The sequence below is a fragment of the Myodes glareolus genome, chromosome 8 (genome assembly GCF_982192425.1).
Source record: "Myodes glareolus chromosome 8, mMyoGla1.1, whole genome shotgun sequence".
NCBI classification, from domain to species: domain Eukaryota; kingdom Metazoa; phylum Chordata; class Mammalia; order Rodentia; family Cricetidae; genus Myodes; species Myodes glareolus.
In genome coordinates, this window is record NC_142033.1 from 14,944,469 (window position 1) to 14,957,118 (window position 12,650).

Below are 12,650 nucleotides of genomic sequence, written 5' to 3' on the forward strand. Positions count from 1 at the left end.
ACTACTAGGAACATTTTAGATCAGACTGTCCCAGATGATCGGAACCCACTCTGTAGCTTACTTTATGTACGGGAATTCTGCTCATCGCTCTTTAAACAGCACTTACTGATATACTCGGCACAAAAGGGGGTGGGGTGCGTCCCATCCTTGAACACCTTAGTCTGTACAGAGAGGATACCACACATGTGATGGTTTAAATGGAAGCGTGCCCCTTCCCCCCCCCCCCCCGGCCCAGTCTCAGGCATGTGAGCACTTGGTCCTGAATTGATGGTGCTAAGGTTTGGAGGGCATGACCTCGTTCTCTGAAAGCTTTTAAAGACTGTGCCATCTGACTTTGTTTTCTGCTTGTTGGTGCTCAAGGCGTGAGCCCTTAGCTTCCAGTTCCTGTCACTGTGTCTCGTTTTGCCCCCAAGGACTCTAACCTTTTGGAACCACAAGCCCAAACAAATGCTTCCACAGGTTGCCTTGATCACGGTGTTTTATCACTGCAATAGGAAAGGGCTAGTACATCATATCAAAAATAAGATTGTGGGTCGGGTGGTCAGGGTCCCAAAGGAGGGCAACTTCCTGCAGTGGGGTAGAGATGCTATTATAACCATTGTGCTTGGAAGCTGAAGAAGTATGGAGGGAAAGAAGAAAAAGAGAAAATCCCAGGCACTGATGATGTAAGAACAGCATATATTCCAAAAAATGCAGGCCACTCCACATGGCTGCATGACATGACACTTCACAGAACACAATGTGCTCCTGCCTCCGTAAGAGCAAAGCCCAAAGCAGCCCAGCCGAGGCATGAGAGGTGGGGAGGAGTCTCCACCTGCAGCAGGTCAGGTAAGGAATTCATGGGAGGCCGAGTCCTCCCATAGTAAAAGAAGCTAACAGGATATCCCCACGATACCGTCCAAGGTGCCCAAGCTAACACGACTCCTCCCTGAACCCTGGCACACTGCTGTTCTACGTCACAGTCATTTAGGAAGAAGGGATCTTAAGCGAGAGAAGTTTCTGTGGTGTTGACCTATGGGCAAGCCTGTGGGCTATTCTCTTTATTGGTGATTGATGTTGAGGGGGGGCTCACTGTAGGTGATAGCACCCCTGGCAAGGCGGTGGCCCTAGATAGTATAAGCAAACAAACTTAGCAAACCAGTGAACAGCACTCCTCCATGGCTTCTGCTTCAGCTCCGGCCTCCAGGTTCCTGTGCTGCCTTCCCACCCCCCAGGTTCCTGTGCTGTCTGCCCGCCCTCAGTGATGGAGTTGCCATTTGAGAGCTGCAATAAAACCATCTCCTCCCCAAGCTGCTTTTGGTCATGGTTTTGATCACTGCAGTAGAAACCCTAACTAAGAACCTGATGGTATTTCCTATCTTGGGGAGCCCATGCACACAGGTAGGCAAATTCCTGAGCACATTCGCTTAGAGAATCCATTCCTTCCCAAGTGTGCTCAGTTGACGGTCATACATTTCCGAAAGACAGCAGGTACATGTTGGCATGCTTGGCTTGCAGTCATGAAACATGTTAAAAATGTCAATACAGCAGCAGGAGCGAATCTGGGCCTTTCAGCTTGCACGTCAGCTGGGAATAAGGGACACTTTGGAGGGGCAGTGACACTGGTGTCTGCTCACTCACCAGATAACACTGCAGTTAAGCTGCAGACAGGGAGGGCAAGGGAGATCATGACTGAGTAACCAAGAGCCTTAAAGGCTGGAGCTGAAGTGAAGCAGCAATGGACATCTAGTAGAGGAGGAAGTGGTCCTCTCTCCAAGACCATGCCACACAGAACAAAGGTGACCTGGAAGAAGCCTTTAACTGGAAGCGAGGGAAAGCAATCGGGAGTTTGGGGCAAATTCAAGCATGGAGCAGTGAGGGCTTGACTAAATCATTGGTGACGGAGCCTGAAGGTTACTGACAACGATTAATTACATAGAGCAGGGGCACATAGAGAGGAAAAGATGCGGATTGCAGGAGTTTACTTAAGGTATCCAAATGCACAGGAACAACGTCAGTCAAGGTAGGATACATATGGCAAGGCTGCCTCTCTGCCTCCTGACTGCCAGGAATACAGGCATGTGCCAGGATGCCATTATCCTCCGTCTTCGCCAAACTTCCGGCTTGTACTTCATACTCTAGTATCTTTTGTCAAGTCCTGAAGATGCTTAGGAAGCTGTGCTGAGTCCCTAAGCCATAATCTTGCCTAACAGAGGCCTTCAGCAAGCTCCAGATTCGCTAGTGAATAAGTGCTGCACCCAGAGAGAACGCTGCTGTCCTTATTACCTATTTACACCATTGTGGGGTCTCAAAATAGCATCCTATACTGAGGGTGTGTGTGTGTGTGTGTGTGTGTGTGTGTGTATTCGGGTGTGTGTGTGTGTGTGTGTGTGTGTATTCATGTGTGTAAAGGTCAAAAGTTGACATGAGGGTCTTCCTCTATCAGTCTTTCGAGACAAGTTCAGCTAAAGGTCACACCCCGTACTTCACTCCCAATCTTCCTCACCAGTACTGGTCGGGGTGTGCACTGCCAGGCCTAGCCTTTCGCTTAAGTGCTGGGGATCTGAACTTGGGTCTGTGTGCTTACCTTCCCAGTCCTTCAACACTATGTGTATTCATAAGAAAGACCATGAAAACACTTGGGAGAAAGACCCGGGACACAGGTCATCACATCTGGTCTTTACACATGAGAACACACACACTCTCTCCCTTGTCAGACTAGGGGAGAGTTCAGCCCCATATCTATAAAGGGAGTGGAAGTAAAGGAAAAGGGGGAGATTTTACAAGACAGGAATTACAGAAATAAACTTTCTGGTTTGACTCTACTGGCTGGGAAGGTGGCTCAGTCAGGTAAGGGTCTGCCATGCAAACCTAAGGACCTGAGTTCGGATCCTCGGCACCCATGTGAAAGTTGAGCATGGTGGTGTCTGTAACTGCACGGCTGGAGGGGTGTGGACAGGCAGATCACTCAAGGTTGCCAGTCAGCCAGCAACTGGTAAGTCCCAAGTTCATTAAGAGACACTGTCGCAAGAACTAAGGTAGACATGACTGAGGAAGACAGCAATGCCAGCCTCTGGCTATGCTTGCCCTTCTCTCCCCTCTCTACCCCCCCCCCATTCATTTATACAAATGAGGGGAGCAGGTAGGTGTATCAGATAAGCTTCCTGCATTTCAAGGACCACAGAAAGTGAATTGCCATGATTTTAGCATTTATACAAAGCCTTGCTCTAAGTTCATAAGGGCTGACTTACAGGTTCTTGCATATCTCTTTCCTGGCTGCCCTCTGTCGAGTGTGTGCCAGTGTGATGTAATGTCATCTGGTTTAAAACTTTCTCTGTAGCCTTCATTTCTTTGTCAAGCATGTGCAAACCTGCACAGTTTGCTTCTGTTTTCCCTTAGCTAAACTTAGCTTTTTAGTTCTCTAATTGTCCGAGTCACTTAGTCCATTAGCTTAGCCGTCCATACAGTCTGGGCCTCCCTGGACACACAACTAGAGTGCTGAATGGCAGGCAAAGGACAAGATATCCTTTTCTTCTGAGAGATCTACAAAGGGAGAAGTGAACTGAGAACAGATATACAAAAAGCCACTTAACAGGCAGTGGTGGTGCACGCCTTTAATCCCAGAATGTGGGAAGCAGAGGCAGGCAGATTTCTGAGTCTGAGGCCAGCCTGGTCCACAGAGTGAGTTCCAAAACAGCCAGGGCCGTACAGAGAAACCCTGTCTTAAAGAAACAAACAAGCAAAATAAATAAGTAAATAAGACAACAAAAAAAGCCACTTTACAGGTTTGAGAAACAAGAAAGGTCTAACTTATATACTTTTAATGTTAAGACCAAGAAACAACCTCTCTTTTAAAAAATTTATAGGTATTTTAAAAAATACTCAGGTTACAAGTGGGGTTGCATGTTAATCCCAGCACTGTGGAGGCAAAGGCAGGTGTCTGTGAGTTCAAGGCCACCCTGGTTTACACAGAGAATTCCAGGACAGCCAGAGCTATACAGTGAGACCCTGTCTCAAAACACAAAACAAAAACAAACAACAACAACAAAGAAAACCACAAACCAAAACCATGGTACTACCACTGACGACAGTAAACTTGAGTTTCCTGTTAACAAAAGGTAAGATTGGAGAAACAAAAGGAACTCAAAGTGGGAACAAAAGCTATAGGGAAAAGCAAAAGCTCCACGGGAGAAAGGGAAGAACAAAGCCAGCAGGGAGCGGAAGGACACAGCTTTTATTTTATTCCAGAGGCAGAGGCAGGGGAGTGACTGAGTCTGAGGCCAGCCTGGTCTAAACAGAGAGTTCTAAACCAGCTAGGACTACACAACTAGAACTTGACTCAAAAACAAAACAAAACAAATGAAATGAAATGAACAACAACAAAACCATGAGCCAGCATGGAGGCTGAGGCAGGGGGATCATGGGTTCGAGGTGGAGTCTGGACTATATAGTAAGCAAAAGGACTGAGTGGGGGAGGGAAGGGTCAAACTAAGAGAGCCCTGACCTTCGGACGTTCTAAAGCAAGTATGTGCTGTGACACTCCACACTCCCCACAAATTTAAAGATGAAAGAGAATACGTGTTGCTTCTGTTTAACCTGTTACCTCAGTACATAGTGGGGAATGCCACGGCTACACACACAACAGTAACGCTAAGCGGCCTCTGCAGTGACTGGGTGGTTTCTGTGTTGTGTGTAGAAATAGACAGGAAAATTCTTTTCAATTTTCTCACCTCTTAAATAATTAGGGATTTTTTTTGTCAAAGGAAACAGAAAGATAGAGATGAATGTATCTACATATATAACGAATCAGTAGTGATTGATTGATGAAATGGTGACGGTTAACATCCCGAAGTGCTAATGTATGCATCTCACCACTTTCCGTCTAACTAATTCTCACAGTGAGGCCCCTCCCATGCTTCTCAAGCTCCATGCTCTCTGCCTTGAGACAGGGTGTCTTGCTGTTTGTCGCGTGCAGCCCAGGGTCTCCTGCCCCTGTCTCCAATCTCAACATGGGAGCACCTGGGTTACAAAGGGGCACTGCCACCTCCAGCTCCACGTGGGTTCTAGGGCTCCAAACCAGGTCACTGGGCCAATGGCTTCACCCGCCGAGCCATCTCTATGGACCTATTATTCTCATCTTCATTATTTCCTTTTTACACTCTACCAACTGAGCTCTCTGGGCATATAACATTTTTTTTAAAAAAGTACATATAAGTTATCTTTTCTGTGTATGGTGCATGTGTTTGTGTGGGTAGATGCACGTATGTGTGAGCATGTGTGTTTATGTGTGGAGGCCGGAAGTTGCCGTCTAGTGTCTTCAGCCACTCTCCCCTTTGCTTCCCGAGACGGGAGCTCCCTGGAGCTGGGAGGGAGCCCATCAGTTTGGCTGGACTGGTGGTCAGCGCACTCAGGGATCTGTCTGTCTCTACGGCTCCAGCACTGGGGTGCCAGACGTGCCAGAATGCCTGACTGACAAGGTCCGCGTGCTTGCACTGAACACTTTACACACTCAGTTGTCTCCCCAGCACCCTAAAGTATATTTTTAATACCCATATATGATAAGATCCCAGAATTGACTGCCTTTCCTTTAATTCTAATTTACAGGTGGTTCCCGCTTATAAATGCTTTTTGAAATTCATTTCTTTCCTCCTAAGGTAACTTCTCTCATGATAGCTAGAGTGTTTATTTCCGAGTCACTGTGAGGTTCACTACTCTAGCTGCCTAGCCTAGAAAGCAGATTGATTTTTCTCAGGAGAAAAGCCTTCTAAGCCTCAACTGAGATGTAAAAAGCGAATCTCTTTGATTTGCTCTTCCCTCGATTTGGTGGGCAAGAGGACCTCTGTCTTCTCCGGTCTCCCCACACACGTTCCTCTGCTTCTACTGAGCAGCCATACTGGTCACTAGCGACTTCCGAGGCTGGGACAGTCCCTTGCCCTAAGCCTCCGACTCTCTTCCTCTAATCCCCGATTCCTAGCTTGAGAACTATTTTGGAGTCCTTGGTTTTAGGACACGCGTCTAGGCCCCCTGGATTTCCAGACTCCACTTTGGGACACTGCACATTATTTGAATTTGGGGAAAACGCCACGGCAACAGCTGAAAACCCCCTCCCACCACCACCCCTCGCGAGATTAGCCCTTACAGAACTCAGTCTGCTAGCTGGACTGATCCTGGGCATCCTCCCATTTTATATTATATTTTACATTTTTAATATAAACTCAAAAGGTTCTAGGAAATAAGGGGGCTTGGGATGAGAAGAGGTAAGAGCTAGGGTAACTGGGACTCTAAGAAGGGACTCGAAATGCAAGCTGCAGTGGGGAAATGCTGTGTCTGCTGCTCCCCCCATTGGCTACCAAAGGCCACAGATTCCTGCAGTCTGGAGCTGACCTGCTGCACTGAACATCAGTCACTGCCGACATCAGTTTCTGTCCATCTCAGCCCAGTGTCAACGACAGTCTGTCACCTTTCCCCTTGTCGGAGGGATACACACTGGCTGCTCTGGGGGCTACTGCTGCTGGTGAGGATGGAGACACAGAAGGGAGACATGACTGCTTTGCCCAGGCGCAAACATCTGGAATGTAAATTATGTTCGTCGCTGCTTCTTCCCCAGGACCATCGGATTCACAAGCTGCCTGCACTTGCCTCCCGCTCTACCCTTCTTTTCTCGAGGAGGCCTCAGAACGCGAGTTGTGCTCAGACCTCTGAGGTCGCCCTTCCTTCCTATTGCAACAGAGTAGAAAGGAATTCTCCTGTGCTGTTCCTCTCTGCTACCCTGACGCTCTTCTTGTAAGTGGTTTTAAGACAGCACTGTACACGTGCTTGAATCCTTGTTTTCTTCTCTAATAAGACGTGTTTTTTCTTACTGAAATATTATGGGATTGGGAACACTGCACACAACAAATTGGCACACTGTAGACATCAAACAAACAACAGCCATTATTCGGCCTCTATCCATCAGTCTTGCTACTACCCAGCCACCAACAGGTACAGATGCAAGGTCAGGGTGGGCATTCAGACCCGGAGAGAGATGGTTTTCTGACCAGACCTTCATTACTCAGTTCTCTGTGCATTAAAACCCAGAGTTGGGAAGCTGGGACCACAGAGAGAACACAAAGCTGTGAATCAGAGGCAGAACAGGAAACAGGGCAATAACAGGACTCTTTTACTTACTTATCTAAAAAGAAATAAACTCAATTTCTTAAAGGTTACTAAACTTGTAGCTTTTCTAAATATTTAAAAGGCTATTCTTATCTTGAATATAAAAAAAGTCAGTTAAATTTAATATAATAAAATATCTGCAATGACAAGAATGTCCTTCGAATCCCTTTCTACATTCCTGGGCAGATCTCCCACGTTAAACAGCTCTGGTTAACCTCTAGTTCAAACTGGCAAACCACGTGTCCGTGTCCTAGAAGGCTCCCGACAACTGGTCATTTGAGTAGGAGCCTATTAAAACACAAGGAAGCCCAAAGCAATGTCATACCTTACACACATGGCTCTCCTAACAGTCACAGGCAGAACTCATCCCCCGAAGCAGGATCCTCCAACTAGACCTGGGAGAGTGTCACTCAGAGGTGCTCCCCTCCCCTTCTCAGGGGATCTGAGAATACAGGACTGGCAATCAAGCTGCTGCCCAAGTGTGCCCTGTTGCTGAATCCACGAGCTGTTTGTAATGCTGCTCGCCGCTACTCTCTCACGTGTTTTCCATTCCTTAACAATAGCCATGTTGTTTCCCAGCTTGGAAAACTCACATGAACACCGACATTGCCGTGGCGGTCATGTTCTGCTCTGGGCGGCCAACCGAAGGCCGTGCATAGAGCTGCCTTTGTTGGGAGGAAAATGCTCTCTCTGAAGCTTATGGTGCCACTGAAGTTGCTTTGTGCCATACACTCTTCCTGGCTCAAATACGTGCAAATGACAGCAAACGCCCAGGGTGGAGCAGAGGGCACAGAAAAGAGAGTCAGTCTAGCCAGTGAGGTTACAGAACTCGAACACACCCTGTGTCTGCAACGGTTATTTTCATTTCATTTTATAAGCATGGGTGTTTTGTCTGCATGTGTGCCTATGTACCACGTATGTGCCTGGTACCCTCAGAGACCAGAAGAGGGTGTTGGATCCCCCAGGACTGGGAATTGAGCCTGAGGCCTCAGCAAGAACAGCCAGGGCTTTTCACCATGGAGCCATTACTCCAGTCTGCGCTCTGAGTTTTGGCATAAGAGTCTTCTGAACTGGGCTGGAGAGATGGCTCAGAGGTTAAGAGCATTGCCTGCTCTTCCAAAGGTCCTGAGTTCAATTCCCGGCAACCACATGGTGGCTCACAACCATCTGTAATGATGTCTGGTACCCTCTTCTGGCCTGCAGACATACACACAGACAGGATATTGTATACATAATAAATAAATAAATAAAGAGTCTTCTGAACTTACCTAAAATTCTAAATAAATTAGTTTTCAGACTCAAGTTCTTTTTTTTCCTTCATAATTACTTAAAAATAAAATAATTGGGGCTGGAGAGATGGCTCAGTGGTAAAGATCACTGTCTGTTCTTCCAGAGGACCTGGGTTCACTTCCCAGCACCCACATGGCAGCTCACAACTGTCTGCTACTCCAGTCCCAGGGGATCTGACACCTTATATATGCAGACATACAGGCAAAACATAAATTAACATAAAATAAAAGTAAAAAAAATTATAAAAAGTAAGTGAACAGCTTTGGCATGTGTTAATTATGTACTAATATAACTAGCTTGGGAGTAGATTTCATAAAAAGTGACATCCCAAGACAAATGAGTTTGGTTGTAGATAAAACAATATTGAGGTACTGCGTTTTCCCAGGCTAGAAAAGAAAAAGAGGAGTAAATAATAACCACTATTATAGCTACTATTAAATCTGATGATAATTTTTCTTCTAAAAAGGTAGAGAAATATCCAGAAGGGAAACGGCCCAAACTCTTTGTAGCTCAAACTCAATTTCCAAAATGAATGAAAGCAGATAGCTTAATAAACACCTCGCCTGCAGCTTAGCAGAGGAAAGCCCACAGTAAACCTAACCCAGCCAATAAGAGTACATTAAGGGCAGGGACAAGCTGGAGACAGTGGTCACCAGACCAGCAGGAACGGGGATGGTAGACCCAGCGCTCAGCAACTGTTTATCAGGGGCTGAGGCCTCCGCTCAGTGCACCAAACATTTCCCTGGCAAGTGTGAGGGCTGGAGCTCTCAGCCCCAGAACCCACATAAAAGACAGGCAGGCGTGACGGTACCCCGTAGTCCCAGCACTTGGGAGGCAGACACAAGGGTAAGCTGGCTAATTAGTCAGAACTGGCCAGCTCTAGGATCAGCAAGAGACCTTGCCTGATGCGTAAAATGTAGCAACCAGGGAGACACTCAGCATTAACTTCAGGCCTCCATATGCATACATGTATGCGCCCGCTCACATGTGAACACACAGACACACAAAATAAACAGCTTTTAAAATCTCTGACCACTGGAAGTCCAAAGCTGTTTGTCTTCTATCTTTCGGACACTAAGTGCCTCCCATCAGCACTGAAGTCCAGCAGACTTCAGTTTTGATCCCATCCTCTCCGTATGCTGACAGGGCAGGAGATGAGGACTCGCCGGGGCTCTCTCTCACACACACGGGGAGGTCAGTCAGACGGTGGTGGCCACTGAGATCGCCCCTTATTCGGTGCACATACTCATTGCTGTAACATCTGGGCCAGTTCACATCAAACACAAAGAGGTGTTTATGCAACGTGAACCCTGGCAGATGTTCCAAATGCCAGCTGGCAGAATGCAGCTTTGGAAAATGTTTTCTTAGGTCGAATTATCAGAATATTAAGCTTAAGTTTAGAAACAGCTTTACTCAAAATTCCTGCTCACTCTGGGGTTCTTTTCAGCAACATTCATAATTATGCAAAATATAAATTATGTAAAATGCATAATTTTCTCAGTGCTTTAATGGACTTTTGTATTTACATGATTTATGTCTAGTTTCTGTTTCCTTTACTGTGTGGTCTTACTCAGGGTCTGGCAGATTCTCTGAACACGGTGTGTGGGGTTTTTCCTGACTTCTGGGCCAGTATTATTTTAATGTTATAAGGAGATCATAGTGCCATTGTCTTAACAATATAAAAATTGACTAACAGCTTCCGAAAATGATTGAATTGTTTTGATAAAAGGGCGGCAGGTGCTGTGCTATCTTAGGTTAAGGAGCTGGGCTTGGGCATCATTGAGCTCAGTCAAGGCATGTTATTTCAGACTTCTGGCACTCTCTCCCGCTGGGGTGAGTCATCTGTCTAAAACCTGAAACAGGATTCTGTTACATCATGCTGGTTTCTAATAAATGGAAATGTTACGGTTTCCATTTCTAGCCCACTTTTCACTAACTGAAAAAAATATCCTTGATATTAACATTAGGTGGGGGGAGTCAGTCCTCGTTTCTGAAACTTATTAAATGGAGAGTTAAAGTTACACTTAAATGACTTGCATTAATCACTTCAAATTTGAAAATGTTGGAAATTTCGGGGTCAACCAGAGAGCCTACAGATGCACCAGGTAATGCGCTCCCTCTGAGCTTCCCCCTCAGCCCCAGCATTGTCTCGTCTCCATGAACTGAGTCATTGGAGCACTACTAAAGATTCAGATGGATGACATTGGACATCAGCTTTCATTGTCAACCTGACGCCGTCTAGTGTGACCTGGCAAGAGGGAGCCTCAGCTCAAGGTTCCCCCAACAGACTGGTCTGTGATCACGTCTGTAGGAATCATCTTTATTAGTGATTGGTGTGAGGAGGGCCCAGTTCACTGTGGGCAGAACTTGGGAAGTAGGCACAGAGCAAGCCAGTAAGCAGCAATCTTCCACGGTCTCTGTTTCAGGTCCTGGTTGAGTTCCGGCCCTGGCTTCCCTCGGTGATGGAGTGTGGCCTCTAAGCAGAAATAAGCCCTTTCCCTCCTAGGTTGCTTCTGGTTGTAGCATTTTATCGCAAGAACAGAAAACTCACTAGGCCACAAAGATTACACAATTTTTCAAAAGAAGGAAATTAGAATCATTTCCTGGAATATTCCTTAAATTCAAGGGGACACGCTGACTAGGTGGACCTGGAAGAGAAAGCAGAAAATAGCCTGATCTGGGAAATAACAACAAAACAGGGCGATAGTCCCGAAAGGACAGACCACGTCGTTTAGCATGCCTCAGTGGTTAAGAGAACAAATCGCTCTTCTAGAGGACCTGAGGTCAAGCTCCCGTGCTGATATTGGGGCTCAGGATCACCTTTAAGTCCAGCTCCTGGTGGCCGATGCTGCTACCTCTGAGGGAACTCACATACACATGCCCCACATGCAAATACACAATTAAAAATAATAAAGATATTTTAAAAAACAAGTATAGTTTAATCTTTTTGCTTTTTACTCAAAGAAAAGAGCAATGAGATACAATTCACGGTGAAGAGGAAACTGTTAGGGAAACCTAGAGATGTTGCCGTAAACAAAACCACAGCGTCTGTTGTTATCGTGGGCTGTTTTAGAGCGAGCATCATGGCAGCCAGTATATACTAACACGGAATGTATGTATTACCCTAGGCCCTCCTGTCCCTTATGTGTTACTTAAGCACATAAGACTACTGAGCATTTGGCATGTGACTGGTTCAGTTTGAACACTCAATAATAAAAAAATAATTCATGCAATGCTGATTAGGCAGCAAAATAATCTCTTATGTTTTGAATTACATTAAATACATTGCTTAAATTATTTTTAGTTATTTTATTTTTTCACTGTGGCTACTAGAGATTTAAATCATGGATGTACTTTACATTATTCCTGGTTAAGTTAGGCAAGAACAGTCAGTTCTATAGAATCAGAAGAAATAATCAGTACATAACATGAGTATTAAGATATCCCTTTTTCAAGGAAATAAATGAGAGCCCAGTCATATTGGTACGTGCCTGTATTCTCACATGCCTGTATTGAAAGGCTGAGGCAAGGAGACAGTCACGAGCTAAGCCAATCTGAACTCCATAGCAGCAGACCATCTCAAAAAAAAAAAAAAATCATGAAGATAAGATATGGTAAGTTAAGGGACTCAGAGCAGAGATGAACGACACATTCCAGATCACAAACACTAAATTTCCCAGGGAACAGGGGATCCGTGGGTGAGGGGCATGTTCTGAAAAGGAGCCTTTCTCCTGTGACACCAAGACTGCCAGGTAAGAACAGGTCGGAACCAACCCTTAGGAGCTCTCCCATCCCACATCTGCAGAGCCAGGTAAGAACAGGTCGGAACCAACCCTTAGGAGCTCTCCCATCCCACATCTGCAGAGCCAGCAGAAACTTTATGGGACAAAAGTTACAAAATTCTGCCTTAACAAGAAGGTATTTAGTTACAAAGTCTTGAGAATGCAGGGCTGTAACATACATTGGACCGGGAGCAAACATTTGCTGAACTGTCATAAAGGGTGGCTTTTCCAGGAAACTGGATTACTGGGAGGAAGAGGGGGGAACATCCCTGCCAACCCTTAGGTTGGGCTTTCCTTAGGTGCAGGAAGTCGGGCAAGAAAGTTTCAGTTCAAGAGCAGTCCCCCTCCCAGCTCGCCATACATTCACATCCAGTATCTGAAGACCTAAAGTCAAGACTGGAACCTTCCTTGGCATTTACACTATGTTTCAGAGGGAAGGCATAC

The 12,650-nt window shown here is 45.9% G+C and overlaps 1 protein-coding gene across 4 annotated transcripts in view; it reads right to left on the reverse strand.

The window, feature by feature from the left end:
- Art3 (ADP-ribosyltransferase 3 (inactive)) overlaps nucleotides 1-12,650 on the reverse strand; it is a 94,472-nt gene that overhangs the window by 46,928 nt on the left and 34,894 nt on the right. The window contains exon 1 of one of the 4 annotated variants that reach the window (XM_085691649.2): nucleotides 7,460-7,585. The exons of the other annotated variants lie outside the window; for them this stretch is intronic. The gene's annotated coding sequence lies outside the window, so the exon portion shown is untranslated. Of the gene's footprint in view, nucleotides 1-7,459; nucleotides 7,586-12,650 lie in introns of those variants that run through there. 4 annotated transcript variants of the gene reach the window in all.